The following is a 7,642-nucleotide window of genomic DNA, read 5'->3' as shown; positions in this document are numbered from 1 at the left end:
AAATAGGATTACCCTTGTTCTATCTACCTTTATATCTTATGTAGGGTAATGTATGACCGGTTTTGACCTTCCGACAAACTATGTTGAAGATCCAGGAGCATTAATCAGGAGAACTAGAGCTAAACTTAAGAAAGTCTCAGCTTTAGAATCGGAAGACAACCAAACAAGGCGAAGCTTGACACCATAATTTGATGTCATGGCTGACAAGTCTCTCTGTGAATTCTCTGCTCCAACTACGACCAACATTCATATTGGACCAATAGTCAACATTGGAGACAATGGATTTGAGCTCAAGCCAGCTCTCATCAACATGATACAAGCTAGCTAGTTTTGTTGGAAGGCACATGAAGATGCGAGTGCTCATCTCCAACACTTCCTAGAGATCTGTAGTACTTTCACCATCAAAGGAGTTTCCAAGGACGCCGTACTACTTCGCCTTTTCCCATTCTCACTTTTGGGGAAGGCGAAGCAATGGTTCTACGCGAACACAAAGATAGAAATACTACATGGGATAATTGCTCCACTGCCTTCTTAGCAAAGTTCTTCCCCACAGGCAAGACCAATGCTCTACATGGAAGAATTTCAAGATTTCAACAACACGATGAATCTGTCCCTGAGGCATGGGAACGTTTTCAAGACTACATTTCAGAATGTCCTCATCATGGGATGGACAATTGGCTACTTATGCAGACTTTCTACCATGGGTTGACCAATAGCATTCCTGTCACTCACAATCCCAACTGCAACCGCTCTCGAGGAGAATATGGCCTCCAACCAAGGTTGGAATAAAGAAGGTGTTCAGACCCGCAAGAGAGGTGGTGGTATGCATCAACTCAAGGAGGTAGACATGTTGTCTTCCAAGATGGACCTACTGATAAAGAAGCTCAAAGACCAAGCAAATGAGAAGCAAGAAGTCATGCACATTCATGATTCCCGCATGACGTGTGAAGAGTGTGGAAACATTGGGCATTCGGGGAACAATTGTCCTAAAATCCATGAGGATGTGAACTTCGTCAACAACAACTACTTTCATCCTCAATAGAATCAAGGATGGAACCAACAACAAAGACCGAACTACCAAAGTAATTATGAAGATAACTATCAAGGTAATAATTTCAATAATCAACCACCCTTGAGAGAGTTAATTTTTGGCCAAGCTAAAACAATGGAGGGCTTATCTAGACAGTTACCTTCCAATGATAAAATCTTAGAAAACATAAACAATAGAATGGATAGCTTCTTCTCTACCATTAAAAACCAGCATAACTTTAATAAAATGATAGAATAAAAAATAGCTCAGATGGTGGCTGCTGTTCCTCCGATCGACAAAGGTAAGATTCTAGGGCAACCGGAAAATCTAGAAACTACAAATCTTGTCGATATTCACAATGCAGCTTACTACTACATGGAGCTATCGACGAGAAGGTGGATAGATTATTCCTTGCCTAAAAAGAAAGGTGATACAGGAAGACCTATCATCCCCATTGCCATTGGACCTCACATTTTCCAAGAAGCTATCTATGACTTCGGAGCAAGTGTCAACATCATGCCTAAGGTAATTTATGATAAAATTAATGGAGATACTTTGTTGTACACAAATATGCATGTGTGAATGACTATGTGTTTGTGGGCATTATGCTAAAGGATAACTGTCCAACATGTGGTGAGTCTATGTGGAAAGAGACCGGGGATACTGAAAAGGATGATCCTGTTGTCCAACATGTTCTCTTATTTAGTTTAGTTAAGGCAAGTAAAATTGGGATAATGGGGTACTGAAAAAGATGTCCTGTTGTCTAACATGCTCTCTTATATTTAGTTTAGTTAAGCAAATAAAATTGAGATAATGGATATATGAAATAAGATTTCGTTTGCTGGCACTACAAGTCTACAACACAAGTGGGCTTCTATGACAGTCCAGTCATGTCATTAAACCTAAAAATTATATTACATTACAACATATATGCTCTTCCTTGACTTGGATAAATTATTGAATATATTGAAGTAGTAATTGTATAATGTATTTTGTTCTTCTTTGTTTTTTAGATAAAATAAAGATACTCTTTCCTTGAGCTATGTTGATCCTATCAACTATATATCTATATCTATATTTATATCTATAGAAATAAAACTTGACATGATAGATGATATGGCATAAAAGTTGTTAGAAATTTTATCGCTCATTATTCATAGATCAATAAAATAATCGTCAATTTTCAAATCTAACCATCATTCAGACCAAAACTTGCCAAAAACTGGTTGCATCCATTTTCCGAGAGGCACAAGTTACAAGACCATTATTAAGCCTAATCAAACATTCAGAGTTCACGATGTCCAGTACAACTGCAACTGCATGTTTCTTCAATCTTTGATAATGCCTCATAAGATTTTCACGCCATGGATGGGCCTAAAACCAACAAAGGTAAGAAAGTTCAGCAAACCAGAGTTAACAAGGGATGAGACATTAGAGACAAAACAAAAAATTTCACTAATAGAACAAAATGGAGAAACATGACATTCCTTACAGAAGGCATATGGTCGCCTACAATATGAAAGAGGCAAGTCATGCGTATCTTCTTTAGTAAGAAATCAATTGTACTATAGTGTCCATTCAAATATACAGAGGCAAATCACGCAGGCACTGATGCAGTTTGTTATTGCACATTGAAAGACCGAACAGGTGACTAGGAGGGGGTGTGAATGGGAGCGAATGGAATTCTTTTCCATAACTTAGACTATATCCCAGTTCCGACCTAGCAAACCTATCTTTTAATCATCAAAATCACACAAGTCAACTTGAGATATGTTTACGCTAGGACCGATTAGAACTCAATACCTCACACAGAAGCAAAACAACAATTCACAATTTCCAAAAGATTTGACTACAAGCTATGGCAGTAGTTGGACTGCTACCTGCACAGACAAATGATAACAAAAACAGTACAGATGACAAATATTTAGCAATGAGGACCAGATACATGTTCACTTCATCATGCAAAAGAAATAGACTAATCCTTCAAATATCAGCTAATGATTACTTGAATAGAGTATTCACTGTTGCACAAAAGTGACACTTCACTTCACAAATTCAAGCCAAGCTGCTGCACCATCAAATTGCAATAAAATATTGTTACTCCTAACTTTCACAAAAAAAAGACAAACTACTATTGTTACTGCACAACCTAAAAGTTAAGCAACAGGTAAAACTACTGTGAACACTAGCTCAAGCAAAATGGATATAACTAATCAACTCATGATTAGCTAATGATGACTTAAATAGTTGATACATTATTGCTTGATAGTGACACGATCCAAATGATATGCTGCTGAAGAACTTAAGCTTTGCTGAACATGAACAGCTACAGCAAATAGAGAAACTGATCAGCTGTAGGGTCGACAGACAAGCAGAGAACATCAACCACCTGAAAAAACGATGTTGGACTGATTGAGAAGGAAAATTTCAACACCACAAACTACTGATGTAGGCCTAAAAACTGACAGAGCAGCTCCTTAGGAAAAATTGAACATGCAAACTGTTGTTCTAAAACTTAGGGCAAAGCACACATGTATCACTGATGGTGCAGCTACTTAACTACCATCAGAGGTCGCAAGCAAGCTGCTACTGGGATTAAGCGGCACACAGGTATTACAGATGGTGTTGGACTGTTACTGCACAAAGACAAAAGACGGTGCAAACCAGCTCTTGTCACTGAACTAGAAACTGAAGGTGTACTGCTTCAGAAAACCAAATGTTTCAGTACCACTACTGGAAGCAAGTACAAAACCAAACTTGACTGAAACTCACAAATCCAAAGAGATTACTCTAAATTGAACTGAACTGATGAGCTATGTTGTTACTGCTCTGAAGGTGGTTTTAGAAATAACCCAGGAACAAGGCTGCACAAAGTGTTTGTTTGAATTTCACAAAAAGGATCCATATTAAAACTGAAAAGCCAGAAACTTAATCACAGCCTCACACCATCACCAGAAGTAGTCCCACCTGAATCCATCCAAAAGGATTTTGAGTCTTTCTTACAAAATACATAAAATCCAAAAACCCTAAGAAATGGAGAAAATCCTATTTTTCTGTGTGCTCAATAAAATCACAGCATTTTGCTATGTGTGAAATTGACAAAATAAAAATTCCTATCATACATCTAAAACATAAGATTATAAAACCTGCCTAAAACACGTTGATTCATTAGCAATAGCCAACCAAATCAGTATTCGAATCAAAATAGTTCCAAAGTACAAACATGCTCCTCCATGCCATCAACACATACCAAGAGAAATAAAAATTACAAGGACCATATAAAACCAGGATAGGCCTTTTACTTTTAGTTTGGCTTTATTCTTTTGCGATTAATGTAGCACCCGATTTTAAGAACAAAACCAGATACGCACCATATGTGAGCCCAGAAAGTCAAATCTCACTTATAGCTACAAATAAGGGTAATCTCAAAAGACAATGTTTAATATATAATGTACTTAGTATAAAAGATATAACCTTAGACAGCAAACAGCGAAAAGACAACTCCGATCTTCGGGTGAATACTCTAATTCCACAGGGACAGCTGACTGGTTGATCACAAGCCTAATTACTCTAAACTAGCAATCTAGTACCTATCCGGGATTTTTATCCAAATAATTAAAAAATAAAGCAAGCGTAAATACATGTCGTACTCAACAAATATAACATGGGATTCATGAGGTTCAAAAGACTGACACTGGTTAACTGTGATTAGCCTTTAATTAGTTATGATTTTAGCAATTGAGTAGCAACAAGTTTATCCATAAGCCCATATAAACACATGATCAGGTAAACATGAATAACGAAAAGCATAAACAATAATCATTAGTGAGCATCTTTATCATTAGTATCATAAGTGTTCATAATCTATTCCGTAAGGGTTCTAAGGCCGCTCGTGACCGTGAGCACGGCTGATATGCCAGTTTTACACTCTGCAGAGGTTGTACACTTTCACTATGAGTCATGATTTACCCTTTTGCGGCCAACTCGGCCCACGTGGGGGAAAAAGAAAAAGATGGCCTTCGGGGCAAAGAGAGGGAGGAGAGTTTTCATCTTTTATTTTTCCAAATCCTTTTTCATTTCTTAATTCAAAAAATTCAAATATGAACCGAATCAAGTATAAATATGATCTAAAATACACTTTTTAATTCAAACATAAATGAGCAAATTTTGGGTAAGTTTTCCGAGAATAACTTTTTAAATTCTTTCATTTTCTAATTTTCTTTTCTTTTATTTCAAATCCATTTTAATTTTATTTGCAAAAGCAATTTTAACCATTTTGAATTTTTAATCAAAACCACTCAACCAAATAAATCAAATGCAATGGCATGTATGCTCAAACATGTTGCTACCTTATGATGAATTTTAATTTAATGAAAAAAATTCCTATATTTCATGAGCACAAAATTCAGAAATAAATCATTTTAAACCTATTTTTGAAAGAGGCAAATTTTAGGGTGTTATAATTCTACCCCCCTTAATATGAATCTCGTCCCCAAGATTTGGAGAAAAAGAGCAAAGAAGAGAGGGATACTTTAACTTGAAATCTTCTTCACTTCCTTGAGCAGCACCATCTTGATATTTACCTTGTTTTGTATGAGAACTCATCACGTGTCCTCTCTTGCAGATTCTTGTTCCATCTTATTCCAAATAACTTGTCAACTTGATTCCAAGATTCTAACAGATACTTCGAATAACTCTCAGGTAACTCCAATCACTAGGCCACCTTTCCTTCATAGTCCATACTATCAATTCTCTTTATTAAAATATTCACCTTCCAACTAAGCCTGACAAATCTCTTAGTTAGAAGGAGATTCTACTACCAATCTTCAAAACATTAAGGATTTTGGTTAAGTTGCTCTAACTTGGAATACAATTCTTAGTCATTGGTGTCACCCGAACCTTCTTAGCTCAATTCTCCGTTGCTAAGGGCATCGGACATGACTTTGCTCCTTGAAGTAATAGCACTTTTCCAAGTCATAACTAAATTCATTCCAACGAGGATATCACAAGCTCAAGACCATCTTAGTGAAGATGTCCTGTAGATTCTTGTCATCCACCTTGATGTCACTTGTTATGTCCATGTAGATAGTATCTTTATGCTCCACAATGGATAACTACAGTTAACATGTTAGGTAGTTCAACTCACGCTGTCTTAGTTGACTTAATAAACAAGCCACTACTTTTCTTCTTGTATAAATACACATCCCACACCTTTGATAGAGTGCATCATAGTAGATATAAAGCTCTTGTCCTGATCTGACAAATCTAATACATAGGTTTTACTTCAACCTTTTTCTTTGACTCCTTCAACTACCTACCTGGGGTTTCTTTATCCAAATGGACTTAAAACCTTCTCCAGTAGCACTGTTAATGTCTTGATGGTCTTGGATAAACTTCTCTTGAACCTCTAACCAAACCTCATTATTAAAAACTCTGGGTTCTCTCTAACATCCTTGAGTACCACCATGCTTCCGCTGCGCAAACTAGAACGTAAGACACTTCATCTTGTAAAATTTTCAACTTGGCTACCCCCTTAAGAAAAGGTAAAGTAGGGGACACCAAAGTATAGCTTGCATCTCCTTCTAAGATCAGGACATTCTGTCATCCCATTGATACTCTTGTAGATGGGCAAGAACAAGAAATCTAAAATTCCTCACGAGTAGAAAAACAACAGTGTAGTAAAATAGCTGTAACTCTCTTTCTATTAATCCAATGATATTGTAGCTTATACCATTGGAAACCTTATAAAATCCTCCACAACTTCCTTATAGAACACTTTTCCAAATTCGGCAGTTAACTTGGTCAAAAATAGTGCACAATAGAAACTATTCCTGGTTCTAAACAACACAGATGCGTTGCCTTGTGATTTTTGTATCTCCATAACCAAAATAGGTATCAAGCTAATTCTTATGCTCAGAGAAAGATATTGAAGTTTACTATTGTCTAGAATTTTCTCATGATTTATGATCCTCTAAAATCAGAGATATAAGCCAAAGAATGCAAACTACTCCGAAAGGCAGGATAGGAAAAATATAAGAAAACCAAAACCCGACTATTTATTTCATTAATCCTTATACCTTAGGCTTATAAACTAAATGAAATTGTGGGAGCATCCAATAAGATCATTGCAATCATTACAAAGATTCAAAACAAGTAGAAGCATAATGACAATTCAACAAAGCACTTAAGGTGCACAATTCAATCATTGACTCAACTTGCGATACTATCGTCCTCATTGTACTAGGGGTAACTATCCTAAGACTCATCTTTAGATTACGCAAGAAGGTGATGAGGAATAGTTCTAAAAGCATATCAAATCAATGAGTGAACACGAGAACAAAGACTTCAAAATAAGCACCAAGGTAGAGATGAATATCAAGGGTAGAGATATAGTAAAGAAGAAAATATCAAGGTTCATAGAGCAAGGGTTTTTGTAGCAACTTCTAAACCTTAAAACGACCAGTTTATACTAGGCTTGCATCTAGCAGTCAGCATTACTATGATACCATTTTGTAGCACCCAGTTCTAAGAATAAAACCAAATATGCACCATATGTGAGCCTAGGAAGTCAAATCTCACATATAGCTACAAATAAGGGTAATATCAAAAGAC

The 7,642-nt window shown here is 36.4% G+C and overlaps 1 non-coding gene across 1 annotated transcript; it reads right to left on the bottom strand.

Moving 5' to 3' along the window:
* Positions 1–562: 562 nt before the first annotated feature.
* Positions 563–668, bottom strand: LOC136547649 (small nucleolar RNA R71). Its single transcript, XR_010781613.1, has one exon. It is a non-coding gene; the product is annotated as a small nucleolar RNA R71 (small nucleolar RNA).
* Between the last annotated feature and the right edge of the window lie 6,974 nt (positions 669–7,642).

The sequence above is a fragment of the Miscanthus floridulus genome, chromosome 3 (genome assembly GCF_019320115.1).
Source record: "Miscanthus floridulus cultivar M001 chromosome 3, ASM1932011v1, whole genome shotgun sequence".
Taxonomy (NCBI): Eukaryota; Viridiplantae; Streptophyta; class Magnoliopsida; order Poales; family Poaceae; genus Miscanthus; species Miscanthus floridulus.
Note: the sequence above shows the minus strand (reverse complement) of the source record. Positions and strands in the feature narration are given on the sequence as shown.